Raw genomic sequence first — 12,685 nt, 5'->3', positions numbered from 1 at the left:
CTACAACTGGTACAGTTTTTCCTTGAACAACTTGGTCTAGAACAGCACTTTTGGATATTGGAGATACTAGAGAAGTGAGGTTTCACTCTGTTTCACTGATGATTCACTTCATGTTACTTTTGCCCCATACATAAGTAAGATATTAGTTATAAGGGAAATTGGGTATGGTGTACATGGTTCTTATCTTCACAATTTTTCTGTAAATGTGGAACTATTCTAAAATAAACATCCAATAAAACAACACTCAAAATCCTAGGAAATTGTAGCAACTCAACCTAGTGGAATGGACCCCTGAAATGATGGGGGAGTATGGGAATTGTCTTAGATGAAACACCACCTCCCTGCCATATGCTGGAAAGTAATGGAACTAGAGGAAATGAGAGAGAGAGAGGACAGTTTGGGAAAAATGTTAGGAGTTAAGAGGAAGGTCTCTGTTTTATAACCAGAGTGTGTGAGATTTCTGCATCTTCTGTTCCCCCCGCCCCTCCTGGATGGTCTAGCTCAGGCATTGTGATGTCAAGCCACACCATGGCAACCACAGAATTTGGGCAACCAGAGCTGAAGGGAGTGGCTCCTCATTACCTTATAGAGTATAAATAGAGGCCAGGCCCCCTTCAGTAGTGTCTGTTGCCTCAAGGTAGCGAAACTTAATAAGACGATATTGTAGACTAGTAGAGATAAGGAGTAAGACCTCAAACAGAAGGGTGGATGAAGAAACTGTAAGTCCAAAAGTGAATTTATGTTCGTATTGGCGGTAGGTGGGATGGATGGTGGAGGTCGCAGTCATGAGTAACAGGGTGTTGTGTTAGTGATGGCTGTGTATAATTAAGTATTTGATTTCCTTTTTATATGGCAGACTATTGAATATTGTTAAAGTATGGAAAGGATTGTCAGCTCAAGATGTGAATTTTATGCTACAACTGGTACAGTTTTTCCTTGAACAACTTGGTCTCGAACAGCATTTTTGGATATTGGAGATACTAGAGAAGTGAGGTTTCACTCTGTTTCACTGATGATTCACTTCATGTTACTTTTGCCCCATACATAAGTAAGATATTAGTAATAAGGGAAATTGGGTATGGTGTACATGGTTATTATCTTCACAATTTTTCTGTAAATGTGGAACTATTCTAAAATAAACATCCATTAAAACAACACTCAAAATCCTAGGAAATTGTCGCAACTAAACCTAGCGGAATGGACCACTGAAATGACGGGGGAGTATGGGAATTGTCTTGGAGGAAACACCACCTGCCTGCCATATCCTGGACTGTAATGGAACTAGAGGAAATGAGAGAGAGAGAGGACAGTTTGGGAAAAATGTTAGGAGTTAAGAGGAAGGTCTCAGTTTTATAACCAGAGTGTGTGAGATTTCTGCATCTTCTGCTCCCCCCGCCCCTCCTGGATGGTCTAGCTGAGGCATTGTGATGTCAAGCCGCACCATGGCAACCACAGAATTTGGGCAACCAGAGCTGAAGGGAGTGGCTACTCATTACCTTATAGAGTATAAATAGAGGCCAGGCCCCCTTCAGAAGTGTCTGTTGCCTCAAGGTAGCGAAACTTAATAAGATGATATTGTAGACTAGTAGAGATAAGGAGTAAGACCTCAAACAGAAGGGTGGATGAAGAAACTGTAAGTCCAAAAGTGAATTTATGTTCGTATTGGCCGTGGGTGGCATGGATGGTGGAGGTCGCAGTCATGAGTAACAGGGTGTTGTGTTAGTGATGGTAGTGTATAATTATTTGATTTCCTTTTTATATGGCAGACTATTGAATATTGTTAAAGTATGGAAAGGATGGTCAGCTCAAGATGTGAATTTTATTCCACAACTGGTACAGTTTTTCTTTTAACAACTTGATCTAGAACAGCACTTTTGGATATTGGAGATACTAGAGAACTGAGGTTTTACTCTGTTTCACAGATGAGTCAATTCATGTTACTTTTGCCCCATACATAAGTAATAAGGGAAATTGGGTATGGTGTACATGGTTATTATCTTCACAATTTTTCTGTAAATGTGGAACTATTCTAAAATAAACATGCATTAAAACAACACTCAAAATCCTAGGAAATTGTAGCAACTCAACCTAGCGGAATGGACCACTGAAATGACGGGGGAGTATGGGAATTGTCTTGGAGGAAACACCACCTCCCTGCCATATGCTGGACTGTAATGGAACTAGAGGAAATGAGAGAGAGAGAGGACAGTTTGGGGAAAATGTTAGGAGTTAAGAGGAAGGTCTCTGTTTTATAACCAGAGTGTGTGAGATTTCTGCATCTTCTGCTCCCTCCGCCCCTCCTGGATGGTCTAGCTGAGGCATTGTGATGTCAAGCCACACCAGGGCAACCACAGAATTTGGGCAACCAGAGATGAAGGGAGTGGCTCCTCATTACCTTATAGAGTATAAATAGAGGCCAGGCCCCCTTCAGTAGTGTCTGTTGCCTCAAGGTAGCGAAACTTAATAAGACGATATTGTAGACTAGTAGAGATAAGGAGTAAGACCTCAAACAGAAGGGTGGATGAAGAAACTGTAAGTCCAAAAGTGAATTTATGTTCGTATTGGCGGTAGGTGGGATGGATGGTGGAGGTCGCAGTCATGAGTAACAGGGTGTTGTGTTAGTGATGGCTGTGTATAATTAAGTATTTGATTTCCTTTTTATATGGCAGACTATTGAATATTGTTAGAGTATGGAATGGTTGGTCAGCTCAAGATGTGAATTTTATGCTACAACTGGTACAGTTTTTCCTTGAACAACTTGGTCTAGAACAGCATTTTTGGATATTGGAGATACTGGAGATACTAGAGAAGTGAGGTTTCACTCTGTTTCACTGATGATTCACTTCATGTTACTTTTGCCCCATACTTAAGTAAGATATTAGTAATAAGGGAAATTGGGTATGGTGTACATGGTTATTATCTTCACAATTTTTCTGTAAATGTGGAACTATTCTAAAATAAACATCCATTAAAACAACACTCAAAATCCTAGGAAATTGTAGCAACTGAACCTAGTGGAATGGACCACCTAAATGACGGGGTAGTATGGCAATTGTCTTAGAGGAAACACCACCTCCCTGCCATATGCTGGACTGTAATGGAACTAGAGGAAATGAGAGAGGACAGTTTGGGAAAAATGTTAGGAGTTAAGAGGAAGGTCTCTGTTTTATAACCAGAGTGTGTGAGATTTCTGCATCTTCTGCTCCCTCCGCCCCTCCTGGATGGTCTAGCTGAGGCATTGTGATGTCAAGCCACACCATGGCAACCACAGAATTTGGGCAACCAGAGCTGAAGGGAGTGGCTCCTCATTACCTTATAGAGTATAGAGGCCAGGCCCCCTTCAGTAGTGTCTGTTGCCTCAAGGTAGCGAAACTTAATGAGACGATTTTGTAGACTAGTAGAGATAAGGAGTAAGACCTCAAACAGAAGGGTGGATGAAGAAACTGTAAGTCCAAAAGTGAATTTATGTTCGTATTGGCGGTAGGTGGGATGGATGGTGGACTTCGCAGTCATGAGTAACAGGGTGTTGTGTTAGTGATGGCTGTGTATAATTAAGTACTTGATTTCCTTTTTATATGGCAGACTATTGAATATTGTTAAAGTATGGAAAGGATGGTCAGCTCAAGATGTGAATTTTATGCTACAACTGGTACAGTTTTTCCTTGAACAACTTGGTCTAGAACAGCACTTTTGGATATTGGAGATACTAGAGAAGTGAGGTTTCACTCTGTTTCACTGATGATTCACTTCATGTTACTTTTGCCCCATACATAAGTAAGATATTAGTTATAAGGGAAATTGGGTATGGTGTACATGGTTCTTATCTTCACAATTTTTCTGTAAATGTGGAACTATTCTAAAATAAACATCCAATAAAACAACACTCAAAATCCTAGGAAATTGTAGCAACTCAACCTAGTGGAATGGACCCCTGAAATGATGGGGGAGTATGGGAATTGTCTTAGATGAAACACCACCTCCCTGCCATATGCTGGAAAGTAATGGAACTAGAGGAAATGAGAGAGAGAGAGGACAGTTTGGGAAAAATGTTAGGAGTTAAGAGGAAGGTCTCTGTTTTATAACCAGAGTGTGTGAGATTTCTGCATCTTCTGTTCCCCCCGCCCCTCCTGGATGGTCTAGCTCAGGCATTGTGATGTCAAGCCACACCATGGCAACCACAGAATTTGGGCAACCAGAGCTGAAGGGAGTGGCTCCTCATTACCTTATAGAGTATAAATAGAGGCCAGGCCCCCTTCAGTAGTGTCTGTTGCCTCAAGGTAGCGAAACTTAATAAGACGATATTGTAGACTAGTAGAGATAAGGAGTAAGACCTCAAACAGAAGGGTGGATGAAGAAACTGTAAGTCCAAAAGTGAATTTATGTTCGTATTGGCGGTAGGTGGGATGGATGGTGGAGGTCGCAGTCATGAGTAACAGGGTGTTGTGTTAGTGATGGCTGTGTATAATTAAGTATTTGATTTCCTTTTTATATGGCAGACTATTGAATATTGTTAAAGTATGGAAAGGATTGTCAGCTCAAGATGTGAATTTTATGCTACAACTGGTACAGTTTTTCCTTGAACAACTTGGTCTCGAACAGCATTTTTGGATATTGGAGATACTAGAGAAGTGAGGTTTCACTCTGTTTCACTGATGATTCACTTCATGTTACTTTTGCCCCATACATAAGTAAGATATTAGTAATAAGGGAAATTGGGTATGGTGTACATGGTTATTATCTTCACAATTTTTCTGTAAATGTGGAACTATTCTAAAATAAACATCCATTAAAACAACACTCAAAATCCTAGGAAATTGTCGCAACTAAACCTAGCGGAATGGACCACTGAAATGACGGGGGAGTATGGGAATTGTCTTGGAGGAAACACCACCTCCCTGCCATATCCTGGACTGTAATGGAACTAGAGGAAATGAGAGAGAGAGAGGACAGTTTGGGAAAAATGTTAGGAGTTAAGAGGAAGGTCTCAGTTTTATAACCAGAGTGTGTGAGATTTCTGCATCTTCTGCTCCCCCCGCCCCTCCTGGATGGTCTAGCTGAGGCATTGTGATGTCAAGCCGCACCATGGCAACCACAGAATTTGGGCAACCAGAGCTGAAGGGAGTGGCTACTCATTACCTTATAGAGTATAAATAGAGGCCAGGCCCCCTTCAGAAGTGTCTGTTGCCTCAAGGTAGCGAAACTTAATAAGATGATATTGTAGACTAGTAGAGATAAGGAGTAAGACCTCAAACAGAAGGGTGGATGAAGAAACTGTAAGTCCAAAAGTGAATTTATGTTCGTATTGGCCGTGGGTGGCATGGATGGTGGAGGTCGCAGTCATGAGTAACAGGGTGTTGTGTTAGTGATGGTAGTGTATAATTATTTGATTTCCTTTTTATATGGCAGACTATTGAATATTGTTAAAGTATGGAAAGGATGGTCAGCTCAAGATGTGAATTTTATTCCACAACTGGTACAGTTTTTCTTTTAACAACTTGGTCTAGAACAGCACTTTTGGATATTGGAGATACTAGAGAACTGAGGTTTTACTCTGTTTCACAGATGAGTCAATTCATGTTACTTTTGCCCCATACATAAGTAATAAGGGAAATTGGGTATGGTGTACATGGTTATTATCTTCACAATTTTTCTGTAAATGTGGAACTATTCTAAAATAAACATGCATTAAAACAACACTCAAAATCCTAGGAAATTGTAGCAACTCAACCTAGCGGAATGGACCACTGAAATGACGGGGGAGTATGGGAATTGTCTTGGAGGAAACACCACCTCCCTGCCATATGCTGGACTGTAATGGAACTAGAGGAAATGAGAGAGAGAGAGGACAGTTTGGGGAAAATGTTAGGAGTTAAGAGGAAGGTCTCTGTTTTATAACCAGAGTGTGTGAGATTTCTGCATCTTCTGCTCCCTCCGCCCCTCCTGGATGGTCTAGCTGAGGCATTGTGATGTCAAGCCACACCAGGGAAACCACAGAATTTGGGCAACCAGAGATGAAGGGAGTGGCTCCTCATTACCTTATAGAGTATAAATAGAGGCCAGGCCCCCTTCAGTAGTGTCTGTTGCCTCAAGGTAGCGAAACTTAATAAGACGATATTGTAGACTAGTAGAGATAAGGAGTAAGACCTCAAACAGAAGGGTGGATGAAGAAACTGTAAGTCCAAAAGTGAATTTATGTTCGTATTGGCGGTAGGTGGGATGGATGGTGGAGGTCGCAGTCATGAGTAACAGGGTGTTGTGTTAGTGATGGCTTTGTATAATTAAATATTTGATTTCCTTTTTATATGGCAGACTATTGAATATTGTTAAAGTATGGAAAGGATGGTCAGCTCAAGATGTGAATTTTATTCCACAACTGGTACAGTTTTTCTTTTAACAACTTGGTCTAGAACAGCACTTTTGGATATTGGAGATACTAGAGAACTGAGGTTTTACTCTGTTTCACAGATGAGTCAATTCATGTTACTTTTCCCCATACATAAGTAATAAGGGAAATTGGGTATGGTGTACATGGTTATTATCTTCACAATTTTTCTGTAAATGTGGAACTATTCTAAAATAAACATCCATTAAAACAACACTCAAAATCCTAGGAAATTGTAGCAACTCAAACTAGCGGAATGGACCACTGAAATGACGGGGGAGTATGGGAATTGTCTTGGAGGAAACACCACCTCCCTGCCATATGCTGGACTGTAATGGAACTAGAGGAAATGAGAGAGAGAGAGCACAGTTTGGGGAAAATGTTAGGAGTTAAGAGGAAGGTCTCTGTTTTATAACCAGAGTGTGTGAGATTTCTGCATCTTCTGCTCCCTCCGCCCCTCCTGGATGGTCTAGCTGAGGCATTGTGATGTCAAGCCACACCAGGGCAACCACAGAATTTGGGCAACCAGAGATGAAGGGAGTGGCTCCTCATTACCTTATAGAGTATAAATAGAGGCCAGGCCCCCTTCAGTAGTGTCTGTTGCCTCAAGGTAGCGAAACTTAATAAGACGATATTGTAGACTAGTAGAGATAAGGAGTAAGACCTCAAACAGAAGGGTGGATGAAGAAACTGTAAGTCCAAAAGTGAATTTATGTTCGTATTGGCGGTAGGTGGGATGGATGGTGGAGGTCGCACTCATGAGTAACAGGGTGTTGTGTTAGTGATGGCTTTGTATAATTAAATATTTGATTTCCTTTTTATATGGCAGACTATTGAATATTGTTAAAGTATGTAAAGGATGGTCAGCTCAAGATGTGAATTTTATGCTACAACTGGTACAGTTTTTCCTTTAACAACTTGGTTTAGAACAGCATTTTTGGATGTTGGAGATACTAGAGAAGTGAGGTGTCACTCTGTTTCACTGATGATTCACTTCATGTTACTTTTGCCCCATACATAAGTAAGATATTAGTAATAAGGGAAATTGGGTATGGTGTACATGGTTATTATCTTCACAATTTTTCTGTAAATGTGGAACTATTCTAAAATAAACATCCATTAAAACAACACTCAAAATCCTAGGAAATTGTAGCAACTGAACCTAGTGGAATGGACCACTGAAATGACGGGGGAGTATGGCAATTGTCTTGGAGGAAACACCACCTCCCTGCCATATGCTGGACTGTAATGGAACTAGAGGAAATGAGAGAGAGAGAGGACAGTTTGGGAAAAATATTAGGAGTTAAGAGGAAGGTCTCTGTTTTATAACCAGAGTGTGTGAGATTTCTGCATCTTCTGCTCCCCCCGCCCCTCCTGGATGGTCTAGCTGAGGCATTGTGATGTCAAGCCACACCAGGGCAACCACAGAATTTGGGCAACCAGAGCTGAAGGGAGTGGCTCCTCATTACCCTAAAGAGTATAAATAGAGGCCAGGCCCCCTTCAGTAGTGTCTGTTGCCTCAAGGTAGCGAAACTTAATAAGACGATATTGTAGACTAGTAGAGATAAGGAGTAAGACCTCAAACAGAAGGGTGGATGAAGAAACTGTAAGTCCAAAAGTGAATTTATGTTCGTATTGGCGGTAGGTGGGATGGATGGTGGAGGTCGCAGTCATGAGTAACAGGGTGTTGTGTTAGTGATGGCTGTGTATAATTAAGTATTTGATTTCCTTTTTATATGGCAGACTATTGAATATTGTTAGAGTATGGAATGGTTGGTCAGCTCAAGATGTGAATTTTATGCTACAACTGGTACAGTTTTTCCTTGAACAACTTGGTCTAGAACAGCATTTTTGGATATTGGAGATACTAGAGAAGTGAGGTTTCACTCTGTTTCACTGATGATTCACTTCATGTTACTTTTGCTCCATACATAAGTGAGATATTAGTAATAAGGGAAATTGGGTATGGTGTACATGGTTATCTTCACAATTTTTCGGTAAATGTGGAACTATTCTAAAATAAACATCCATTAATACAACACTCAAAATCCTAGGAAATTGTAGCAACTCAACCTAGCGGAATGGACCACTGAAATGACGGGTGAGTATGGGAATTTTCTTAGAGGAAACACCACCTCCCTGCCATATGCTGGAAAGTAATGGAACTAGAAGAAATGAGAGAGAGAGAGAGGACTGTTTGGGAAAAATGTTAGGAGTTAAGAGGAAGGTCTCTGTTTTATAACCAGAGTGTGTGAGATTTCTGCATCTTCTGCTCCCCCCGCCCCTCCTGGATGGTCTAGCTGAGGCATTGTGATGTCAAGCCACACCAGGGCAACCACAGAATTTGGGCAACCAGAGCTGAAGGGAGTGGCTCCTCATTACCTTATAGAGTATAAATAGAGGCCAGGCCCCCTTCAGTAGTGTCTGTTGCCTCAAGGTAGCGAAACTTAATAAGACGATATTGTAGACTAGTAGAGATAAGGAGTATGACCTCAAACAGAAGGGTGGATGAAGAAACTGTAAGTCCAAAAGTGAATTTATGTTCGTATTGGCGGTAGGTGGGATGGATGGTGGAGGTCGCAGTCATGAGTAACAGGGTGTTGTGTTAGTTATGGCTGTGTATAATTAAGTATTTGTTTTCCTTTTTATATGGCAGACTATTGAATATTGTTAAAGTATAGAAAGGATGGTCAGCTCAAGATGTGAATTTTATGCCACAACTGGTACAGTTTTTCCTTGAACAACTTGGTCTAGAACAGCATTTTTGGATATTGGAGATACTAGAGAAGTGAGGTTTCACTCTGTTTCACTGATGATTCACTTCATGTTACTTTTGCCCCATACAGAAGTAAGATATTAGTAATAAGGGAAATTGGGTATGGTGTGCATGGTTATTATCTTCACAATTTTTCTGTAAATGTGGAACTATTCTAAAATAAACATCCATTAAAACAACACTCAAAATCCTAGGAAATTGTAGCAACTCAACCTAGCGGAATGGACCACTGAAATGACGGGTGAGTATGGGAATTTTCTTAGAGGAAACACCACCTCCCTGCCATATGCTGGAAAGTAATGGAACTAGAAGAAATGAGAGAGAGAGAGAGGACTGTTTGGGAAAAATGTTAGGAGTTAAGAGGAAGGTCTCTGTTTTATAACCAGAGTGTGTGAGATTTCTGCATCTTCTGCTCCCCCCGCCCCTCCTGGATGGTCTAGCTGAGGCATTGTGATGTCAAGCCACACCAGGGCAACCACAGAATTTGGGCAACCAGAGCTGAAGGGAGTGGCTCCTCATTACCTTATAGAGTATAAATAGAGGCCAGGCCCCCTTCAGTAGTGTCTGTTGCCTCAAGGTAGCGAAACTTAATAAGACGATATTGTAGACTAGTAGAGATAAGGAGTATGACCTCAAACAGAAGGGTGGATGAAGAAACTGTAAGTCCAAAAGTGAATTTATGTTCGTATTGGCGGTAGGTGGGATGGATGGTGGAGGTCGCAGTCATGAGTAACAGGGTGTTGTGTTAGTGATGGCTGTGTATAATTAAGTATTTGTTTTCCTTTTTATATGGCAGACTATTGAATATTGTTAAAGTATAGAAAGGATGGTCAGCTCAAGATGTGAATTTTATGCCACAACTGGTACAGTTTTTCCTTGAACAACTTGGTCTAGAACAGCATTTTTGGATATTGGAGATACTAGAGAAGTGAGGTTTCACTCTGTTTCACTGATGATTCACTTCATGTTACTTTTGCCCCATACAGAAGTAAGATATTAGTAATAAGGGAAATTGGGTATGGTGTGCATGGTTATTATCTTCACAATTTTTCTGTAAATGTGGAACTATTCTAAAATAAACATCCATTAAAACAACACTCAAAATCCTAGGAAATTGTAGCAACTCAACCTAGCGGAATGGACCACTGAAATGACGGGGGAGTATGGGAATTGTCTTAGAGGAAACACCACCTCCCTGCCATATGCTGGACTGTAATGGAACTAGACGAAATGAGAGAGAGAGAGAGGACTGTTTGGGAAAAATGTTAGGAGTTAAGAGGAAGGTCTCTGTTTTATAACCAGAGTGTGTGAGATTTCTGCATCTTCTGCTCCCTCCGCCCCTCCTGGATGGTCTAGCTGAGGCATTGTGATTGCAAGCCACACCAGGGCAACCATAGAATTTGGGCAACCAGAGCTGAAGGGAGTGGCTCCTCATTACCCTAAAGAGTATAAATAGAGGCCAGCCCCCCTTCAGTAGTGTCTGTTGCCTCAAGATAGCGAAGCTTAATAAGAGGATATTGTAGACTTGTAGAGATAAGGAGTAAGCGTCCAAACAGAATGGTGGATTAAGAAACTGTAAGTCCAAAAGTGAATTTATGTTCGTATTGGGGGTAGGTGGGATGGATGGTGGAGGTCGCAGTCATGAGTATCAGGGTGTTGTGTTTGTGATGGCAGTGTATAATTAAGTATTTGATTTCCTTTTTATATGGCAGACTATTGAATATTGTTAAAGTATGGAAAGGATGGTCAGCTCAAGATGTGAATTTTATGCCACAACTGGTGGGAATGTGTAGGATGTGTAGGATTGGCTGGATAGTAGAGAGACTGTTGTCAAGGATACTGTTCTATGATAGTTCAGGGGGAAAAGATTGGCTCTGAAGAGAGAAGACAGAGATGAGAGACAGAGCTGAGGGAATGTGCAAGTCCTGAGACATCAGGAGTAAGGGAGAGTATGAAAATACTATTGGGGTGGGGATGGGAGTGGCCCGGAAGAGATTAATGTGGGGAAAGGAGGACCTATGTAATACTTTCAACAATGTACATTTAAAAAATAAACATAAAATAAAGTACTCTCTGCTTTTAGAGGCTGGGAGGATGGGATTTCATAAAAGGAAGCTGAGTCAATAATAGGTACAGCGTAGATTTGAGACATTTCAGGTGGGAGTGCAGCTCTAATGCCGGTTTTTCCTAAATTCAACAACCACAGATCAGAAAATTCAATTTAAAACTGGATAGAGGGCTTGAACGGGAATTTCTCTAAAGATATGTACATGGCCAATGAGCACATGAAACAGTGCTCAGCATGTTTAATGATTAGGCAAATGCAAATCAAAACCACAGTGAGATATCATGTCATACCTACTAAAGATATGTACATGGCCAATGAGCACATGAAACAGTGCTCAGCATGTTTAATGATTAGGCAATTGCAAATCAAAACCACAGTGAGATACCATGTCATACCTACTGAGATTACTGATATATTAAACAATGAAAAAAATAAGTGAGGTTGTTGAAACTGGAACCCTGTGATTACTGGTGGAAAATTAAAAATTGCCACCGTTGGAAACCATTTGCTGTTTCTCAAAAAGTTAAAGCTCCACAGGGTGGAGGGGATCAATGGGGGATAGAAAGGGACATCTATAATATTTTCAACAATAAATTTCAAGATAAATTGGGGGGTGGGTAGAGTTAAACCTAGAATCACCATATGATTCAGCAATTCCCCTTTTGGGTATATATACACGAAAGACAGAAGCATCGATCAGATGCTCAAACCTCAGAGGGAAGGTAGGGGAGGGTGGGGGTCAGGGCTAGAGGTCAACCAAAGGACTTGTATACATGCATATAAGCATAACCAATGGACACAGACCCAGGGGACTGAGTTCATGAATGGGAGTGGGGTGCGGGGCAATGGAGGAATTAGGACATATATGTAATACCTTAATAAAAAACTGTTGAAATAAAAAGAAAAGATTTGAAAGCAAGGACTCAGTCGAACACCAGTGTTCATAGCAGCATTATTCACAATAGTTGACATTAGAAACAACCCCAATGTGTATGGAGAGATGACTGGATATACAATATGTGGTATATGCCTACAATGAAATATTTAGCCTTTAAAATGAAGGAAATTCTGAGATGTGCTACAACATGGATGAACCTTGAGGATGTTATACCCAACATAACATAAATACTGTATAATACCATCTTCATGGGGTACTTTGCTTCGAATAGGTAAATTCATAAGGACAGAAAATATAATAGAAGCTGAGGGAGGGAGAAAGGGGGAGTTGTTGAATTGGCAGTTTGTGTTTGGGATAATGGAAAAGTTCTGGAAATGGATAGCATTGAGGTTACACAACTTTATGAATGAATGTATTTAATGGTACTGAATTTGTACACCATAAATGGTTAAAATGGTAAATTTTACATTATGTATATTTAACCACAATTAAAAAACCCATAAAATACCATTAAATAATTTCAAGTAAGTGATTGTTAGGCATGCTAGTGAAAGTTGAATG

At 40.6% G+C, this 12,685-nt stretch overlaps 1 long non-coding RNA gene across 1 annotated transcript in view; it reads left to right on the top strand.

The window, feature by feature from the left end:
• Positions 1 to 12,685, top strand: part of LOC308525717 — a 101,000-nt gene that overhangs the window by 68,587 nt on the left and 19,728 nt on the right. The window lies entirely within an intron of this gene.

Source organism: Myotis nattereri, assembly GCF_964212035.1.
Source record: "Myotis nattereri genome assembly, chromosome: 10".
Classification (NCBI taxonomy): domain Eukaryota; kingdom Metazoa; phylum Chordata; class Mammalia; order Chiroptera; family Vespertilionidae; genus Myotis; species Myotis nattereri.
This window is presented reverse-complemented; position numbering and strand designations above follow the sequence as displayed.